This window comes from Hordeum vulgare, chromosome 4H, assembly GCF_904849725.1.
Source record: "Hordeum vulgare subsp. vulgare chromosome 4H, MorexV3_pseudomolecules_assembly, whole genome shotgun sequence".
In the NCBI taxonomy this organism is placed as follows: domain Eukaryota; kingdom Viridiplantae; phylum Streptophyta; class Magnoliopsida; order Poales; family Poaceae; genus Hordeum; species Hordeum vulgare.
In genome coordinates this window covers 238,509,865-238,532,059 of record NC_058521.1, presented here as the reverse complement: position 1 = coordinate 238,532,059, position 22,195 = coordinate 238,509,865, and positions in this window count along the sequence as shown.

Below are 22,195 nucleotides of genomic sequence, written 5' to 3'. Positions count from 1 at the left end.
ATGTCCAATAGACCGCTATCACCATGGTCTCAGGGATTATACTAGATAGGATCAAGTAAGTACATCAATCCAATACATAGAAGAAGGGGAAACATCATGGAATCATCCTAGATTAACATAGCCCATGATCATAATCAAGATCACATCATGAGAGAGAGAATTAACCACATAGCTATTGTAGAAGACCTCAGCCCAGAGGAGGAACTACTCCCGCTTCATGGAAGGAGGAAGCAATGTCGATGGAGATGAATCCGGGGGCACTTCCCCATCCCGGCAGGGTGCCGACACAGGGATTCTGGTCCCCCAAAACTTGTTGGCATTGGCGGAGGAGACCGGAATTGCTTCTAGAGAAAAGGGTTCCAGAATCACCATTTTCTCCACGGGGGTAAAAATAAGAGCCAAAGTAGGGCACCAAAGGAGTTGGGGCCCGCCCAAGCGGCCTGCTGGCGTGGCCAGGGGATAGGCGGCTCCAGGAGGTCGCCTGGACGACCCCTGGCCCCCATCCATCCCATCTTCGGTGATCTGGAAGCTTCCTGTACGCTGATTTTTATATATTTTTCTCGGGATTTTTGGGGCTTCGGAAAATTGGATAAAAGCACGTGCAAAAAAGACATCAGCAGACAGAAACTGGCACTGGTTGCACTGAGTTAGTAGGTTAGTCCAAATATGTGTAAAATGATATAAAAGTGTAGCAAAACATATAACAATGTCACCCAAGAAGATCATGGAACAAGCAGAAATTATAGATACGTTTGGGACGTATCAACATCCCCAAGTTTAATTTGTCCTCGTCCTCCAGTAGATAAATGATAACACAATAATTTATGTGGTGACATTCTAACACACATATAAGAACTTCAAAGTAAAGCAAGTAAGATATGCAATTCAAGTCAAGACAATAACAAGCAAGAGTTTGTATCTAGTATTTTGTTTAGCAAAGTAAGAACATAAAGGTGCAAGAGCTCTAGCTGTCCGTGACTCGAACGTCTCCAAATGGTGTCTGCGTGCAAGAATTGGGAGAGGGTTGAGATCATAAAATATTTTTTAATTTAGAACTCAATCTACTAAACCTCACACTTAGTCTCCTTCGGAATCTTATTTTGACTCATCCCCAGACCACTTGTCAGGCACAAGTCAAAATGATCCTCTCCCTTTCGATTTTGAGCACTCATGCAATTGATGAGCGTAAGGAAGATATGTTAGCACTTAGGATGAATAATGATGGGGAAGGAAGACAAAAAGGTGTGAAAGGCTCACATCAATGAGGACAACCATAGGTGAGAGAAAGCCAAATGATAGATATGATGTGAGGAGTAGGGATTGCCATGTAACGGATGCACATATGAGCTAAGGTAAGCTCTCTAATGGAACTAGTGGGGGTGCATCCAACTTGTTTGCTCATGAAGACCTAGAGCTCATTTGAGGAGGCTCATTGTTCTAATATGCAAACCAAGTTCTATAGTGTAAGGGTCCCCACATAGTTATGCATGAATGATAATCTCAATGTAGTACCAACATAGCAATGGAATGCGAGTGTGGATCTTTTAAAAGGAATAGTAGTGTTGCCCCCTTCTCTCTTTTTATTTCCTTTTTTATTTTTATTTTTATTTTTATCTTTTTTTATTTTGTGGCCTCTTTGGATCTTTCTTTTATCTCTCAGTTGTCCTCTTTGGGATCTTTTGTTTGTGCACTTTGGGATCTTTTACTCTCTTAAGTGCAACACAACATGGTTCACCACTTATCTTTCTACTATGGTGTCAGGGGCCGTAAATGCCTTGTCTGGCCCCTGACCTACATTGAGGTGGCTTCAACACGTGCCCAGGTGTGTCGACACCTGGGCTCTGGGCTGGTGCATGAGGGATGCGCTGGAGCGGGGGCGGTTGGCGGCACTGTGGCAGGAGGGACACCTGGCGGGCGAAGAGAGCATGCCGGCATGGCGTCCTTGCCCACGGCCTTGCCTGTCTTCCCGGCAAGGATTGCTGGCTGGGGTGCTCGACATCTTCCCATCAAGGGGGGCTTGCCGGGGCCTTGCAAGTCTTCCCGGCAAGGAGGGCTCGTCGGGGCCTTGTGACTCTTCCCGACGAGGAGGGCTCGCTGGGGCCTTGTGAGTCTTCCTGGTGAGGAGGGCTCGCCGGGGCCTTGTAGCAGGGTGTGGTCTTAGCGAGCCTGGGGTTCCTTTTCCCGTCGGCCGTCTTGGTGTGTTGCCGCCAAGTGTGTTGTTGGTGCCCGTGCACAAGTCTGGGGCATGGGAGATCCCAGTCTCTAGTGCACCACTACTAGAAAAAAAAGCCTATATCTAATATGGACATTAATGGCGCACGATGCATGTAGCAGTGGCATACCACATACTGGTGCGCCATTAGTGTCCATATTACTAATGGCGAGCCATGTGTCTGGTACTATCTTTGACCTGGCCCCCACCCTTTCCTACACTTACTAGTGGCGCACCATCGGAAGTGCGCCATTACTAGTTTTAACTAGTAATGGCGCACCACGTCCACGGTGCGCCACTACTAATATTTTTTTCAGTTTTTTTAAACTACTAATGGCGCATTCTTACCAGGTGCGCCATTAGTAACCCTGGTTACTAATGGCGCATTCTTCCTGGGTGCACCATTGGTAACCTGGGAGGAGTAGATATTTTTGACAACCCACTTCACACTCACTTTCCCCCCACTTCATTCTCTCCACCACTTCACATTCACTAGTCTCGGCTGCCACCTCCTCCTCACCTCATTTGCACCATATATTCACCCGAGTTAAGTGGTTAAATTTCCTTTTTTGATAGGTAAGTAAGGGGAAACCTTTCTTTATGTTCTAGATCTACTTGTTTCTCCCTCCAACACGTGTACACACTTTTTATGGCCTAGATCTACGTATGTTTGTGGTGTTGCATATGTTTGTACCGGTATTTCAAGTGCGATAGTTGCCCATATTTTTCCGGAATGTTGATTCATTTCTGTTTCGGCGAGAATTTGGCACTATGCATTCTTTTTGGTCTTATTTTTAGGCAAAGTCACGCCAACTTTTTTTGATTCTAACATATTGTTTTGCTCTACCCCGCAGGCGACCATGGTGTGCACGATGACCGAAGGCATTGTGAATAGGTTTTTGAGCTCCGCGAAGGCCGAGATGCTTCGAAAGAACGAGACGGAGATAAGATGTCCGTGTCGAAGATGCAAGCTAAAGAGCCTTATGGACCCGAATTCCAGACAGGTGCGGGACCACCTACTCGTGCGTGGTTTCATGGATGGCTATTGGTGGCAAGGTGATGAAGATGATTATGAAGTCGTCCATGGGGGCCAGGCAAGATAAAAGGAAGGGTTGCAAGAAAATAGCGGCGAGGGCGGGCGAGAAGAAGAAGAATCTCCAAGACATGATCACGAAGTAGATGCATGACACAGTCATCATGTAGAAGATGCCGGACATGATGATGAGGAAGATCAAGACAAAGGGAATGATCATGAAGATGAGGATGCCGGAGCAGACGATGATGGACCATCGATGGGCTGGGTGCAGGACCCTCATATTCAAGAGCTGCTTCTCAAGCAGACGGGTAACGCAAGAGCTGTCGCCCAAGAGAAAGCCAAGCTGGATCAACTGGAGATAGACGCGGTTATTCCGTTGTATGATGGATGCATGCCCGAGGATACCCGCCTGAAAGTAACGCTCATGGCTCTGGAGATGAAGGTAAAACACAAAATGACCGACACATGCTTCGACGAGAACATGTCATTCTGGCACGAACGTCTTCCCATGGGGAACAAGTGCCCTAACAGTTTCGAGGAGGCAAAGAAAATCGTGTGTCCTCTGGATTTACCGCACATGAAAACCATGTGTGCGTGAACGATTGCGTCATTTATCGAGACGAGCACGCGGAGTCAACCATATGTCCGATGTGCGGTGTTACTCGATGAAGAAGAGGAAGAAAGCTCCTCGAAAAGTGGTGTGGTACTTTCCGATCACTCCTCGTCTGAAGCGGTATTTCGTGGACCCTAAGCAAGCAGGGCTCCTGCGTTGGCACGCGGATAGGTAGGAGAATAAGCGAGAAGATTACGGAAATGATCCAGTGATAAATAAAAAAGACAAGATGCTGAGTCACCCTAAGGATGCGAGCCAGTGGCAAGCGTTGAACTTCGAACACCCAGAATTTGGGGACGATCCAAGGAACATCATGTTGGGCGCGAGCACCGATGGAGTCTGCCCGTTTGGCAGCCAGAGAAGCACAGATAGCACCTGACCTGTGTTTGTGTGGATGTACAACCTTCCCCCTGGATGTGCATAAAGAGGAAGTACATTCACATGAGTATGCTAACTGAAGGGCCGAAACAACCAGGGAACGACATCAATCTGTATCTGGGGCTGCTGAAAGAGGAGCTAGACACGTTGTGGAAAACGCCAGCCAATACGTGGGACGCCGCAGCGAAACAATATTTCCCTATGAGAGTCGCACTGCTCACGACAGTGCACGACTATTTCCGTTACGGATATGTCGCGGGGCAGGTGGTCCACAGATTTTGTGCATGCGCTAGGTGCATGGATGACACAACGTATTGCCAGCTAGATAGAGATCCCAGGTCTTCAAAAACCGTGTTCATGGGACATCGAAGGTGGCTTCACGATGATGACGCATGGAAAAAACGCAAGGATCTGTTCGATGGTTAAACCGAACCCCGAAGAGCCCCACGTACGAGGAGTGGCGAGGAAATAGACAAGCTCTTGAAAAATTAGAAAGAGTGCCCACCGCCGGGAAAGAAGCGAAAGGCGCCAGAGCCGCTTGTGAAGATATGGAAAACGAGGTCTATTTTCTGGGACTTGTCATACTGGAAGATCCTCCATGTGCCTCACAGCCTTGATGTCATGCATATCACGAAGAACGTGTGCGAGAGTCTGCTTGGTACCCTGCTCAATGATACGTCTCCAACGTATCTACATTTTTTGATGGTTTTATGCTATTATCTTATCAAACTTTGGATCTTTTGCATGCCTTTTATATATTTTTTGGGACTAACTTATTAACTCAGTGCCAAGTGCCAGTTCCTGTTTTTCCATGTTTTTGACCCCTTTCAGAGGAGATTTCGAAACGGAGTCCAAACGGAATAAAATCCCCGAAAAGATTTTTTCCGTAACGGAAGAAGATCAGGAGACTTGAGAGCCAAGGTAGGGGGCCCAGGGGGCCGACAAGCCCCCACCCCACGGCCAGGGGGGAGGCCGCGGCCCTCAGGCTTGTGGGCCCCCTAGACACACTTTGCCCCAGGTTTTGCGCCTATATATCCCCCAAAATTCCACAAAAAATGAGGAGATCATTGAAATTACTTTTCCCCCGCCGCAAGCTTCTGTCTTTGCAAGATCCCATCTTGGGCACGTTCTCGTGCCCTGACGGAGGGGGGATTCGGATACGGAGGGCTTCTTCATCAACACCATGACCTCTCCGATGATGCGTGAGTAGTTCACCATAGACCTACGGGTCCATAGCTAGTAACTAGATGGCTTCTTCTCTCTCTTGGATCTTCAGTACAAAGTTCTCCATGATCTTCATGGAGATCTACCCGATGTAATCTTCTTTTGCGGTGTGTTTGTCGAGATCTGATGAATTGTGGATTTATTATCAGATTATCCATGAATCTTATTTGAGTTTCTTCTGATCTCTCTTATGCATGATTTCATATCCTTGTAATTTTCTTCGAGTTGTGGGTTTTGTTTGGCCAACTAGATGTATGATTCTTGCAATGGAAGAAGTGCTTGGTTTTGGGTTCATACCATGCGGTGACCTCACCCAGTGACAGAAGGGGTAGCGAGGCATGCATCGTGTTGTTGCCATCAAGGGTAAAAAGATGGGGTTTTCATCATTGGTTTGAGATTATACCTCTACATCATGTCATCTTGCTTAAGGCGTTACTATGTTTGTCATGAACTCAATACACTAGATGCATGCTGGATAGCGGTCGATGTGTGGAGTAATAGTAGTAGATGCAGAAAGTATCGGTCTACTTGTCTCGGACGTGATGCCTATATGTATGATCATTGCCTTAGATATCGGCATGACTTTGTGTGTTCTATTAATTGCTCGACAGTAATTTGTTCACCCACCGTAATACGAGAGAAGCCTCTAGTGAACACTATGGCCCCCAGGGTCTACTCCACACCATATTTTCAGCCTTACACTTTTTACTTCGTTGCACTTTCCGCCTTCAGATCTCACTTTGCAAACAATCTTGAAGGGATTGACAACCCCTTTATAGCGTTGGGTGCAAGCTCTTTTGTGTTTTGCGCAGGTACTCTGGGCTTGACGAGATTCTCCTACTAGATTGATACCTTGGTTCTTAAACTGAGGGAAATACTTACTGCTCCTGTGTTGCATCACCCTTTCCTCTTCAAGGGAAAAACCAACGCAAGCTCAAGAGACGACAGAAGGATCTCTGGCACCACTGTCGGGGAAGGACTTTTGTTGACGTACCAGAAGGATTTCTGGCACCGTTGCCGGGGAGGATCAAGTCAAGAACTCATCCAAGTAGGTGTCGCAAACTCATCTCTTGCATTTACTTTGTTTGCCAGTTGCCTCTCATTTTCCTCTCCCCCACTTCACCAATTTGCCTTTTTCATTTACCTTTTTCGTTTGCCTTTTCATTCGCCTTTCTCTCTCTTGCTCTTTGTTTTCTTGTGTGCTTGCTTGCTTGCCGAAGTCACCATGAATTAAAACACCAAACTTTGTGACTTCTCGAATACTAATAATAATGATTTTATTAGTACTCCGATTGCTCCCGTCACTAGTGTGGAGTCATACGAAATCAGTGCCGCTTTGCTGAATCTTGTTATGAAAGAGCGATTCTCCGGCCTTCCTAGTGAAGATGCCGCATCCCATCTCAATACCTTCATTGAGTTTTGTGATATGCAAAAGAAGAAAGATGTGGATAATGACGTGATTAAATTGAAGCCTTTACATTTCTCGTTGCGAGGTCGCGCAAAAACTTGGTTTTCTTCTTTGCCCAAAATAGTATCGATTCTTGGGATAAGTGCAAAGATGGTTATATATCCAAGTATTTTCCGCCGGCTAAGATCATCTCTCTCCGTAATGATATCATGAATTTCAAGCAACTTCATCATGAACATGTTGCACAAGCTTTGGAGAGAATGAAATTGATGATTAGAAATTGTCCCGCTCATGGCTCGAGTCTTTGGATGATTATACTAATCTTTTACGTTGGCTTGAATTTTGCTTCTAGAAATATATTGGACTCTGCCTCAGGTGGAACGTTCATGGAACATCATGACGAACTACTCTCAGTGGCACACTGAAAGGTCACCTACCAGTAAGAAGGTACACGCTATGGAAGAAATTAACTCGTTGAGTGCTAAGATGGACGAGTTAATGAATTTGGTTGCTAGTAGAAGTGCTCCTTTCGATCCTAATGATATGCCCTTGTCTTCTTTGATTGGGAGTAGCGACGCTAGCTTGGACGTTAATTTTGTTGGTAGGAATAACTTTGGCAACAATAATTCTTTTAGAGGAAACTATGTTCCTAGGCCTTTTCCTAGTAACTCCTCTAATAACTATGGCAACTCCTACAACAGTACTCATGGAAATTACAATATATTACCCTCTCATCTAGAGAGTAATATCAAAGAGTTCATCAACTCTCAAGAGATTTTCAATGCGTCCATAGAACAGAACCTACTCAAAATTGACGATTTGGCTAAGAGCGTTGATAGAATGTCTAGTGATGTTGATGCTTTGAAAGTTAGATGTGATCCTCCCAAAATCAACATGAATGAAACTTTGAAAGCTATGCGTGTTTCCATGATTGAGAGCCAAAAAAGAACCGCCCAAATTCGTGCTAGACATGAATGGTTTAAAAAGGCGTGTTCTCGTGATGAGAATCACGAAGATCTTAAAGTTCTTGGTGTAACTCCCATTGTATCTTTGTTTTCTTGTGTCAAACCTAATGATTATGGGGCTGGATATGAATCCACTTTGGTTGAAAACTGCCCCAATGATTCGGAGTCCATCTATATTGATGCTGAAAGCATTGAAAGTGGAGTAGAAGATGTTAAAACTTTGAGTAGTAATGAAATTACTACCGTGGATTTCAAGGAATTCAATTATGATAGTTTATCCTTGATTGAATGCATTTCTTTGAAGCAATCCATGTTAAACTCTCCACACCCTTATAGCCAAAACAAGGCCTTTACCGATCATATCGTCGAAGCTATGATAAAATCTCTAGAAGAGAAACATTAATTGGAAGTCTCTATCCCTAGAAATCTTCATGATGAGTGGGAACCTACCATCAAAATCAAAATCAAAAACTATGACTGCAATGCTTTGTGTGATTTGGGTGCTAGTGTTTCTGCGATTCCAAAGTCTTTATGTGATGTCCTGGGTTTTAATGAGATTGAAGAGTGTTCTCTTAATTTGCATCTTGTTGATTTTACTATCAAGAAACCCATGGGAAGGATCAATGATGTTCTTATTATTGCAAATAGGAACTATGTACCCGTGGATTTCATTGTGCTTGACATTGATTGCAATCCTACATGCCCTATTATTCTTGGTAGACCTTTCCTAAGGACTATCGGTGCTATCATTGATAGGAAGGAAGGGAATATTAGATTTCAATTTCGTTTAAGGAAGGGCATGGAACACTTTCCTAGAAAGAAAATAAGATTGCCTTATGAATCCATGATGAGGGTCACTTATGGTTTAAGCACCAAAGACGACGATACGTGATTCTATTGCTTTTATGCCTAGCTAAGGGCGTTAAACAATAACGCTTGTTGGGAGGCAACCCAATGAATTTATCATTTTCTTTCTGCTTTGTTGCGTCCACACCATCATAATTCTGTTGTGATTGTGTTTTTTGTGTTTCATTTTGTGTTTGAGCCAAGCAAAACCTTTATGACTAGTCTTGGTAACGGTTGTTTGATCCTGCTGGAAAAAGACAGATACTTTTCGCTCCCGAGATGATTTTTCATTTTTATTCAGAAAGAGCTTTTGAGTTGATTCTTTTTGCTGATGGTGTATATGCCTTTTTCCCAGGCCGTCGAAATTTTTTAACTGAGGGAAATACTTTATTCTCCTGTGCTGCATCACCCTTTCCTCTTCAAGGGAAAAACCAACGCAAGCTCAGGAGACGACAAAAGAAACTCTGGCACCACTTCCGGGGAAGGACTTTTGTGGATGTAGCACTCAACATGCGAGAGAGGACCAAAGATGGGCCAAAAGCAAGGGCAGACTTGCAATCAATGGGCATCAGGGAGGAGCTTCACGCAAAACGCCCTAATGATGATGATGAGGTGAAGGACACGGAAAGTCATCGCAAAGGCAAAAAGGCCAAGAAGATCGAATATGACTGCCCTCCTGCGTGCTTCACTCTAAGTCAGAAGGAGATCGATCAATTTTTCACCTCCTCGTAGGAGTAAAACTTCCTTACGGTTATGCGGGGAAGATAAGAAGATACCTAGACTCAGCGAAGCAGAAGTTCAGTGGGATGAAGTCTCACGACTGTCATGTGCTGATGACGCAGATACTTCCAGTTGCTATCCGTGGGATCATGGACGCGCACGTCCGTGAAACGCTATTTGGCCTACGCAACTTTTTCAACGTCATCTCTCGGAAGTCGGTTGGTGTGAGGCAACTCAGAAGGCTACATGAAGAGATCGTGGTGATACTATGCGAGCTTGAGATGTACTTCCCGCCCGCATTCTTCGTCGTTATGGTGCATCTGCTGGTCCATATCGTGGAGGATATCATCCAACTCGGGCCGACGTTCCTGCACAGCATGATGTCGTTCGAAAGGATGAATGGTGTCATCAAAGGATACGTTCGCAACAGGGCATGTCCAGATGGAAGCACAGCCTAGGGCTTTCTGACCAAAGAGTGCATCTCCTTCTCCATGAATTATCTAGGAATCGAGAACCCCGTTGGTCTGCCCGTCAACAGGCAGCTCGGCAGGCTCGCTGCATGGGGTCCCCACGAGGGTCGCCGCGAAATGCATGTCGACTTCAAGGGTCGACTCACCGACTTTGAAAGAGCAAAGCAAGTTGCGCTACAACACATAGACGTGGTCGATCCTTGGGTGGTAGAGCACAAAACCTTTATTGTGAAGACGTACAATGACCGAGATCAACAGAGGACGGACGGAGATATAATCAAAGAGCACAACTCATATTTCACGCGTTGGTTCAAGGACAAGCTTCTGTCGTACCCTTTACACGAGGATTCTTCCACGGAAGAAAAACTCATATTCGCGTTGTCACTAGACGCCGAGCACAACCTAATGACCTATGAGGCGTACGATATCAACGGGTACACATTCTACCTCAAGGAAAAGGACATGAAGAGCGATTATCAGAACTCCGAGGTAACGATGGAATCCTACACGAGTAACGACAAGGACAGATACTACGGAAGGATTGAGGAGATTTCGGAGCTGAGCTACACTGGAGAGAAGGTTCCGATGTTCCGTGTCAGATGGGCCAATAGCGTCCTAAAAGAAGACCAGTATTTCATCACCATGGTTATACACGAAGCCAAATCGAAGACCGTGGGCGCAAAGGTGACCGCAAAAAATGAGCCATAGGTACTGGCTTGCCAAGTGGACCAATGCTTCTTCATTACTGACCCGTCAAAGCCCACTCGTGCTGTCGTGAGGAGAGGCAAAAGGAACATCATCGGAATGGATGGAGTCACCAATGAGGAAGACTTCGACAAGTACGGCGACCCGAAGATGGAAGATGACGACCACGATGAAGTAGCACAAAGCACAAGAAGAAGCAGGACCACCATACCTAAAGGACGTCCGTTCAAGATAAGAATTCAAGGGGTTCCGGGGCTAAATTATTCAACCGCGAGAAAGAAGGTCAAGAAGATCATTGTGAAAAGATAGCTAATTAAGATCGAATCACGACGTGTCAGTTGATTTCACGTCAGTTGATTTCAACCATGTCATGTAATTCTAAATCTTTGCACAATGTGATATCACCTCATAACATGATTTTTTGTAAGTATCTCTCTCCGTGAGCTTTATGGATCGGTTAGGTGTAAAACATGCTTTTCTCGGGCTACTCGTAAAACACATCATCTCGTTTGGCTAAACAAGTGGAAAAATGAGTGATTGGCAAAACTATTACATGCATGCAACTAAAAATCAAAAAAAATAGTTAGTAATGGTGCACCAGGGGAAGGTGCGCCATTGCTATCCCTCCCCACTTATGGCGCACAACTAAAAGGTGCGCCATTGCTATCCCTCCCCACTTATGGAGCACCACTAAAACGTGCACCACTGATATGCCACTTATGGTGCACCCCTAAATGGTGCGCCATTGCTAACCCTCCCTCGTATACCCCCTTCTTCCCTCCCCTCACTCGCCTCTCCCCCACATCTCCACTCCAAGCACCTCTCCCCGATCTCCTCCTCCTCCTCCTCCGGTGACTGCGCCGCCGGTGACTCCCTCCTCCTCTTCCACGGGGACTACGCTGCCGGGTACTCCCTCCTCCTCCTCCACGAGGACTGCGCCGCCGGGGACTCCCTCCTCCCTCCAAAGCAATGGGCCCCACAACGGTAGCGGCCCCCTCAACGGCGGCGACCCCCTCAACAGCAGCTCCAGCCGCCGGCGCCGCCCCTGTCACGGAGCACAACTGCTCCCACTGCGCCGGATCTAGGTACAGACCCGTGGAGCGTCTCCATTCTCCCCTGCCTTCGCGAGAGCAAGAAAGACAACAAGATCTAGGGTTTAATCACCTCTGATTTCTCGTGCGATTTGTTGTTCTTTTTGGTACAAAGCTGCGATTAATTTCACCGAAATCTGGCAATTGGATCCAGTGTCTGACATTAGCAGGAAGTTGCAAGTGTATTAGTGGAAAGTTGAGAGTGTTCAGTTGAATTTTGGTGCTGGTTTGGTGAGAAATTGGGGTATCCTGTCAATTATTCTAAACATGTTCAATAATGGCTCATATAGGTTAGCTCTTTATTATCTTCTTGCTTTATGATTTGCTCCAGTTTGTACATTCATTTTAGAACAAACAGTTGGGACCTATATACCAAAACATTTTATTATGTCTTAAAGATGCACTTCCAGCCTATGAAATGAGATAGGCACTCACGCAAGTAAATCACAGTAACAAAAGTACAAACCGCAAGCTTCTAGCAGAACAATTCTACCAGATGTGGTGTGAGGAGAAAACAAAGGTAACACGGAATTTCTTGTTTCAAATAGTCAATTCATGATTCAGATGTATACTTAGTAGGTTATAGCTACCACATAGGTTGGTCTGTCATCTAAAGCTATCTCTGTCATCTAAAGCTAAAGAAACTAGTCTAGGATCAAGACATTAATCTAACAACTCTACTCTAGGATTAAGAAATTAAGACCCAATGTATTCCTTCACTGCTGCTAGTGCAAGCACTCAACTAACACAACAGTGCTGCAATTATATGCAAACCCTACAACACTAGAAACTGGGTTCAGTTCCAAAGCCTACAAACCTTTAAGGTTTTTATTTTTATCAACAAACCATTAAGGTTTTGAATACCTGTATTATTGCTTTATGATTCCGCTCAATTTTGGTGCTTGTAGAATCAAGTGTATTAGCAGGAAGTAGTGCAAAATGAAACTCCTAGATGCATGTTTATAGTGACGGACAATTATTGAACATGTCCATCCAATAAAATGATGGTCACTCCTGACTAGCTTTCCGTGGCATTCATAGTGCCTTACTTCTTCAGAGAAATGGCGAGTCAGGGACATAAGTCAGGGCCTTGGCAAAACAACAATTTAAGATTCCATTCGATTTGGTTGTGATTAGATGATTATGATACTATGCCATTTAAGATCTACGGCTAGGATAGCCTCTGATTTTGATTATCACTGTCACATGAGGATATTAAAAACAGGAACATTTGCTAGGAAATAACATGTCCAAATGTCACACTAAGTATATTTTCTCTTATTTTCCACTAACCATCTATGGATTGGTGTGAACTCATCAATGTGTGTACCTTTCTGGAATCCTATATGAGCTTGATGGAACCGCTGACACATATTTGTTACGCCTTTCTCCTGAAACGTAGATTAATTTCTGTTTCAGTTGTGAATTGGGCACTCCTAGGTCAAGAATATTAGAAAGGTCATGCCCAATTTTCTTAACCTAGAAGGTGCCCGATTCTCAACCGAAACAAAATCCTTATCCTTTCTTGAAAACAGAGCTTATTTCTTTTTAATTCTTATGTTTATTTTTTATTTGAGTGAAATGGGTCCAAAATGATCTATTCAAATCTTAGATTACATGACATTATCAATACTACCACACTACTGGATTAGTGTTATCTTGTTATACTAGCACAATATTTTTGTTTTCTTTTTCTTCAATAAAAGGGCCCTAAAAATGAAACACTGACTATTACTACTTTTTGGTATGGATATGTTGGAACTTCTCGTGTGTCACGTTTTGCGATCCTATGGAGTAAAAGAAAAGTAAAATTGGATACGGTGGAATTATAGTTGGTGATAATTCAACCCCGTGCAATAACTCTAGTAGCCTTTTTCCTATTTGGAGCGAACATGGCCAACAACGATGAGGCCGACGGTTCGGGCAAGACATTCTGGGAGCTGTCCCAGGAGCTGGAGGAAGAACCTCACCGCTATGAGGACACCGTGGAAGACACCGATCATGACTACAAAACCCCTAGTGGCGTCGGGGATGACACCACTGATGGCGCCGCCGGGGATGCCACCACTCATGATGGCAGCGAACGCACAGATGGCAGCCAACCGAAGAAGCAAGAGAAGGATCGGCGCCCGAACGTGCTCTGCACCGTTAGGGAGGAATTTACTGAAGTGTCCTCCAGTGGGCATCCAACAGCGCCCAAAGAATTAGTCGGTGGGTACACGGGACAACTCGGGTCCATTCTCCGGCGCACCGTCTCGATCAACACCGAGAACCAAAGCCATCAAGGCCGAGCGAATTTGTGCAACCTCCTCTTCAGGAAGCTGCACGAACCATAGAAGTTCCCCGGTGACGTCGGAAACACATGCGTCGCAGGGAATAAAGTGAACAGTTCCGCCCTCACGAAGATGAGCACGGCCCTGGCTACTTGGAAAGCCTCGGAGAAGAGAAGGATTCTAAGAGGTGATAGTTATGAGAAGATCAAGGAGAAAAATCCTTCGATCGGCGAAACTGACTACCAGCAGTTCAAGATCAAGTGCGAGAGCAACGCATCCGCGGAATCAAGTCAGTGGGGGAAATATATGCGGGACTTGAACTTAGGGGTCCACAAATCGGTCCTGGCGGTTACAGAGTGGCAGAGCCTAAATGGGACAAGGAGGACGCGGAGCGTGCCGAGCAAGGCCTACCGCCCCTCTTCGATAAATACCCTAAAAAGCATACCAGGAACTATGTCAGGGCCAGGTACAAGGTGGACCCAGTAACAAAGGAGCTTACCACGGATCCAAAGGTGAAGGAGCCTGAGAGTGTTCTGGTAAGGAATACACCCCCGCGTAATTAGCTCCATATGGTTGCATTCTAATTAATGAAGCCAAATTTCTAAATGGTTCATGTTCCTTCCGCAGGAAACTGAAAGCAGTAGCGCGGGGGTCTCCGAGCTCCCCGTCTGCCCCTTGGGGCATCACTTTAAATAGGGCGTTGAACGTAATGAAACACAAGGATAAGCTCAGTAAGCCGTCGTCAGCTAGTCGTCTGGCAGGCGAAGGCTTGTCCATGAAATGGTCGGAATACTATAAGGCTGGGCGAAAGGACAGAAAGACAAACTCAGAAAACCAGGAGCGCGAGGTTAAAGAACTCAAGGCACAAGTGGCGTGGATTCTAGAGATAGTCCAAGAGCAAGTGCGAGACCAACTTAGAGTGACGATCACTGCCATTATGCCTTCCTTGCTTGAGGGGCTGCGGGGATGGATTGCAAGCGGCCAACAGGGGCCGCCCCCGATTCCTAGCTTCACGGGAAGCAACTCGCACAACGCGTCGGCATCGGTGTCTTCGGCGGAGGCGGCATTGCAGGTGCTTCCAGCGTCGGCGCCGGTATTGGAGGTTAATGCACCCATGTGTGGGAAAAATACGTTGGCCGGCACCCCGGCATCAAGCGGCCCCTCCGTCACTTGCATGCCCGCCGTTGGCGGTGCCTCGACATTAGCCGAGCTCGACACCATCACGGTAACTATAAGCCTCGGCCGATGACTTCATCTCCTTGCCTTTTTGACTGAGCATCCCTGACGCCCTACATGTTTTCGCAGGGCTCCGCCAACGTTCCATGCACTCTCCTGCACTTCGTGGACGGCGAGTTGATCGATGTCACCAAGGCCAAAATCGTTGAACCGGGAAACCGCGTGTTCCACGGTAATCCGATGCCACCCACCGTGTATAGGGTTCAACTGGTTCGGGTGTTGCGGGGCTGCGACGACTTGTTACCTCCGTATCGACCCGTTGGGGCCGACGAAGATGATGTGATGACCCTCAGCGCCTGCTTAAACTGGTCCATGATTTGGCCGAAGAGCCAGATTCGTTTGGGGGCGGAGGACACCACCCCACAGACAACACCGCCAGTCGTGCCGGCGCCAAGCCATGGCAAGACCGCCGCAATGCTACCGCCGTCAGCTGATCTGGACATGCATATGGCACAGGATCCGGACGACCACGATGATACAATTTCCAACGTCGACAAGTACATCAACGAACATGGGTACGGTGACGATGACGACTTGTTCGGGCCTCCTTCTCAAGAACCCAACCCTGCAAAAGACGATGGTGATCTATCTTGTACCACAAAGAAAGCCAATTTCAACAGGCGTCGGTTCTTCAGTTCTCAGGAGACGCCTCCAGCTCCTGCCTTCATCGACACTCAAATAGCCGAGGTGCGAAACATTATCAACCCCAACACACTCAATAAGGTGGTCTCTGAGCATAACTCGGTCCCATTACAGCAGAAGAACCAGAAGGGACGGAAAAGAAAAACTAACAAGGGTGCGAGCCAGCCGGCACCGAGTACGATCCGTGCTCAGGATGGGCCACCAATATCTAAGGATATTGAGAGGAGGGTGCATGTGGCCGGTAGGCCGATGCTACCGACTAATATGCTCAATGCTGCAAGCAGTGCTATGCGGAGTCTGCATGACACTGTTCTTTATATGGAGAAGCAGTGTCTCTCCGAGAATGATGGGGCATACCCAGTTTTCGTGGCAAAGGTGCCAGAGGGCAAAGGCTTTGTTGATAGCAACATCGGGCGTATGATCGTCCTGCGGTTTGATGACATCGTCGCTATGCTTAACCTTTATCCGCTGCACTACACCTTTATCCGACCCCTTCTACATGCATGCCAAGCTCTTGGACGGCGCTGGGGACCGGCAAGTCGCGATTTCATACCTCGAAGGCGTAATTTTGGCGAACGCAGATAAGGATAACTTCCTCGTGCCTTACTTTTCTGAGTAAGTCATCCCCTCATCGCCCTGTAACATATAATTTCCTAGATTTCGATCGTTCTTTTTTTCTAAGATTTCGTGTTTTGTGCAGTGACACACATTGCACACTCATTCTATTAAGCCCGAAATATTCCATGGCCACGTATTTTGACTCGGACCGTCAGTCGAAGAAAGACTACACAAATATTAAGAAAGTTCTTGATGATGTCTTCCACGGCTACGCCAAATCTGGAGGCACCTTCAGGAGGCCAATTCTTAGGTATGGCAAGGAAGTTTTCACCCACGTAACGACGTTCCCTGCGTCAAGCAGCCGCCTGGCAGTTAGCAGGATGCCTACTACGACCTCCATCACATGCGGGCGATCGTACGGGACCAGCATCACCGTATGCTACCAAATGAGCTCAAAGATTGGGCCGCACGCTTGTCGGCAATCCAGGACGAGGACATCAGAGAAGAATTCTTTCACATCCAGTCGGAGTTGGCGGAAATCATCTATAAAGATGTCCTTGCTAGGTCGGGGCAGTTCTACCTAAAATGTCCACCGTCCAACAGTGATATTGACACAATGCTACAAATGCAGGCTGACAACGACCGCACATTCATGACCATCACGAAAGACGGTGGCTTCATCCACGCTCCGGTCCCTGAGTCGAGTCGAAAGTACTGATGCTATGTTGTAATTAAACTTTAATGAACTTGTATGTCTCTTTAGTTTGGACAGTCGTTGAACTTATATGTGTATTCGATGCTATTTATTAGTAGGACCATGAATCGTGCTATTAATGTGTTGCTTTTCTCTTCTGATCCTTTTGTTGCATACTTATATATTGCTTATATATTATCTATGAATTGCTTTTGTTTGTCTAGTGCATAGAGATGCCATCGTATGTCGTGTACAAGGGTGAGATTCCCGGAGTCTACGACGACAGGGAGGAGTGTCGGAGACAGGTTCACCATGTCAGCGGTAACAGTTACAAAGGGTACACCACTAGGGCAGAGGCGGAAGCTAGATACACGCGCTATCTAGCGGGACAGAGCATGGAGCAGTGGAGGAACCGAATGAAGATCAGTTTCATCGCGATGATGCTCATCGTGACCGCAACCCTCTTCTATGTGATGGTAGTTTAGATATCGACTTGTAATGTGAAGACAAACTCGCTACTCGTGGTCTCAAGACTTGTAATGTTCTAACTTTGTTCCGTATTTTGAATTCGGAGACTAATATGATGAATTTTATTCGGAGACTAATCTTCTATTGTATTCGATAAATTTGCTGTTTATATATATGTTGCGCTATTTATATTCTATGCTATTATGTATATTTTAACTTGTATAATATCAGAAAAGAAAAAAATCCTAATATTCATTGTAGTGGCGCACCTCCAGGAGGTGCGCCATTAGTATCTGGGATAGTAATGGCGCACGAGGTGTTGCGCCATTATTGTCTTGCATAGTAATGGCGCACCAGGTGGTGTGCGACTGTTATGTATATTAACAGTGGCGCACGAGGGGTGCGCCATTACAATTTATTAGTATTGGCGTGATAATAATGGCGCACTTATAGTGCGCCACTAATAGGTAAATTGGGTGCACCACTAATAGCCCTTTTTCTAGTAGTGCACCGACATGAGCCCCCGGGCCTGGGCCACATGCGCATGCGAGGCGTAGTTGGGTCAGGACGAGAGTGGTGCACGGGCTTCTGCTTGGCAGTTCGGAGCCACTGCAAGTGGCCCTTCCCCACGTCGCTCATTGAACGCGTGATATGGGAAGCATGCACACAGTGGCCGAGGTGGCCACGCGTGCGTCGTGCCGTTGGTTGGGTACGCAAGGGTCGGCCCGCATATCCCCCTCCCCACATAAGAAGGGGAAAACACAAGCACATAAGCCTATTGCCCCCAACTTCCTTCAATTTTGAAGCCGCCACCGTCGCCTTCCTTCAGCTAGAAACCACCCCCTTCCCCCTCCCACCTCTTATAGTTGCGCTTCGGGTAGACGCAGATTCTGCCGTCGCTATGGCGCCGAAGGGGAACAAAGGCAAGAAGGGGAAGGTTGTTGAAGCGGCGCTACTAGTTCATATGGGTGGCTTGGACGACGGCGCATCCGGCCACCTGCGTGACTCCTGGAAAGGCTGGTGGTGGCCGAGATAAGTATCCTTTCTTTGTCGACTACTTTTATTACGGGTTCTTCCCTCCCTTCTTAGTATTCTTCATCGACATCATGCACACGTACGGCTTCCATCTTCTAGACTTCACGCCTAACACAGTGACATGCATGTCCAAATTCGCGCATCTCTGCGAGAACTTCGTCGGGATCACTCACAACACGGCCCTCTTCCGCCATTACTTCACTCCTCTCATCTAGGGAGGGGACACCCTTCCGGGCTCCATTACCCGGATTTCGAGGACCGGATGTAAGGAGTTATACCTGGACGGGGCCCTTCGTGAGAAGTGGGAAGAATGGCGGGGGGAATGGTGCTAGATCCGTGAGGAGGTGTATCTGCCTTCCGCAAGACCAGGACCGCCAAGATTGATTCCCGCAACAAGCATTGGAGTGATCTCGCCCCTGATGATAAGAAGCTGACCGTCGCCATCAGCAGGATCCTACGTCTCAGGGTGGCAGGGATGACGATGGAGATGGTGGGTGACAACTTTATCCGCAGGCGCATCGCCCCCCTTCAGAATAGGGGGAATGCCAGCCTCGGCTTTCGTGAATGCCGCGGATGTCATGCGGTTGCGGAATGGTCTGAACAGTAACCAGACGACGATGCAACATGCATAAGTTTGCAAGAAGTTGTTCAAATCTAACTTGAGGCCTCGGCTGCCGCATGGCGTCATACCCTTGTGCAATAGTTCGGCCTTGAGTGCGCTCACGGCAATGATGCCGGAGTGCAATGCTCATGGCGTGGTCGCAACTTGGGTTGAGACCAAGCAGGAGGATGTCTTATCCTTCTTTGATAATTTGTCGGAGAAGCCCATCAGGGAAGAAACTGGCCTCATCCGCGACACCACCGATGAGGAAGTGGCGTACATCGCCAGCCGGGCCGAGGAACAAGCCCTTGCCGAGGCGGCCGGGAGCGTCGGTTTTTTCGATGAGGGAGCGCCCGAGGAGGGGCCGCCGCTGGAGGGAGGGCTTGCCGGGGAGCGAGGTGGCTCAACTGCCGGGCACCCTCCGGAGGAACGGGCGCCCGACAAAGAGGAGGAGGAAGAGGAAGAGGAGGTGCCTCTGGCCCGTCGGAAGCCCAAGCGAGTGCTTCGACATGCTGGCTCCAGCCTCCCCGTCCGGCCAGCCCCGTCCTCCGCGCCTGTCAAGCTTCCCAGGGTCGCATCCCCTTCGACGGATGTCGAAGGGGACGTGGATTTTGATTTCTCGGCCTTCAGCTCGGGGGAGAAGGGAGAGTATGTGTTTGAACCTTTACCCTCTTCGAACCCCTTTCTTTATGCTCTTACTTAGCGGGTACCGGTTCTTCTTCACACGGTCACGGAGACGTTGGCCTAGAGGATGGCGAAGAGGGCCAAGATGTCGGCAAGCGGTGGTCCTTCGACAAGTGCCCCAGAGGCGCCGCCGGCAGCTTCCAACGTCCCAGTGCCCAGCCCCCGGTAGAGCCCCAAGTGGGATTCACCGAGGCCTGTGACGGCTGAAGACGAGCCCCCGGCAACTGATGTTGTCGGAGAGGGGACAACTACCCCCATCCGCTCGATGAGGGTCAGTGTCCTGGCAAAAGGACGTCTGTGAGCTTTTTCCTTTTGTTTTCTTGAATGCCCATCTCGTTCTGATCATCTTCTTCTTTGTCTTGTACCTCAGGCCTCTCCCCTATGGAGGAGATGAACGTCGACTCCGTCATTGAGGAGACCGCGCGGGACGCGGCTGCTGAGGCCGATAAGGTTGCTGCGAGCGAGTCCGCCGCGGAGGCGCAAGGACGGGCCACCCGGGAACCGACGGAGGAGTTCACCGAAGGACCCGGGCCACGTGTCGGTGATTCTTCTGCCACAGAAGCTGAGGAGGCCGGATTGGATGAGGAGCCCCCTCTTGCCGGCGAGGGCGTTGGTGATGACCAACCTCCCATGTGTGGGCCTCCGCCAGCCAGCGAGGACGTTGGTGGCGACCAACCTCGTATGATTGGGCCCTCGCCAGCCGGCGAGTATGTTCGTGCCGGCGAGGGTCGGTTCATCAACTCGCCAGGGGTGTGTCGCACCAGGATATATGTGGAGGGGGAGATCTTCGATGCCGAGATCTCTGCCAGTGTCGGGCTCGAGATCGTGGTCGGATCGGAGTCCAGCGGCGGGAAGCTCAGCGAAGATCATCTCTTCCAGTCCATGAGGGACAACGTCAGCCAGCTTCAAGACCTCTATCAGGCCCGGAAGGAGAAACTGGATTCCCGGGCAGCATTCGTTGAGGCAGTAGAGGAGGCCTTCGAGAAGCGCTTCGAGGAGACGCGGATCCACTTTGCCAAGGCTCACTAGGAGGTGAAGGTTGATTGCTAAAAGATGAGGGCTGAGCGGCACGAGCTCCTTCTGAGGTCGCCTAACATCTGAAAGGAGGAGGAAGAGGCCCGACACCACATTTCGAATGAAGACACCCGCCTCAATGCACTTCGAATCAGCCTTGAGTCCCATGAGGAGGAACTTGCCGATCGTGAGAAGGCACTCGACGACAGGCTCCGTGCCAAGGATGAGGAAGTCGAGAGGCCCGTGGTGCGGCATACCCAAGAGCTGATGGATCGGCACAAGGACGCCCTCGCCGCCCAGGCTTTGGAGCACACCGACAAGTTCCAGGAGGTTGCTGACAAGGCTGCCGGTGCCGAGGCAGCCATGTAGGAGCTTGCCGGCAAGTTGATGAAGCTAGAGGAGGATCTTGAAGGCCTCATCAAGGAGATCTTGGCCCTCACAGTTGAGAGGGAGAAAACTCTCTCCAACTTGACGGAGATCCAGGCTGCCGTTTCCGACAAGGATGCCCAACTTCGCTTCGCCAACGCCTCCCTTGTTGCCCTACAGGATAAGCTGGCTCCCCTGGAGTAGGCCCTTGAAGAAAGCAAGGCCCGCGAAGGGGTCTAGACTTGGAAACTCCTTGATGTGATGAATCAGCTCGAGACCGCCTCCATCGCCCATGTGAATCACACGCGGGGCATGGAGTTGTGGACCGAACGCCTCGTCAATGCCGCGGAGAGGATGGCCGAGCAGCTGGCTTCTATGAATCTTCAGAGCTTTGGCTAATCTTTGGGCCTGGAGGTGTCTCCAAGCGCCAAGCTGACTCTGTTCTTCGAGAGCGTGACCGATGCCTTGAAACGGATCCAAGCCGGCTAGGCGGCGCACCTGGCAAACGAGTCCTGGAGGTTGTGCGGGGGCACCCTTCTGAAGGTCCTCACCAAGTTGGCGTACAAGAACCCCGGCATCGACGTCACCCTGGGGCATCTGCCTAAGGAGGCGAACCTCAGGGAACTCGAGAGCCTGGTCATGCCCATCGTCGATAAGGTGGACCAGATCAAGAGGGTGCAAGGCACGCTTCGAGATTAATCCCTGTTGCTGCAACTTCCAGCTAAGAGCAGTTGTATTCTGATTATGATAGTGAGTATTGTAATATATCTGATGTGTTTGACAAGCACTATCTCCCTCTTTTTCTCTTTTTTGTATGGCTTGCCTTTGTGTTTCCCTGGGGATTTGCAAGTTCAACTGGCCTTTTCGTAAGCGCTCCGAGGGGTGGCTCTTACCGGAGTCGGCATTGCCGGCAAGACGTCCTGCCTCCCTTTGGGCTTTCCCATAGGTTGTCGAGC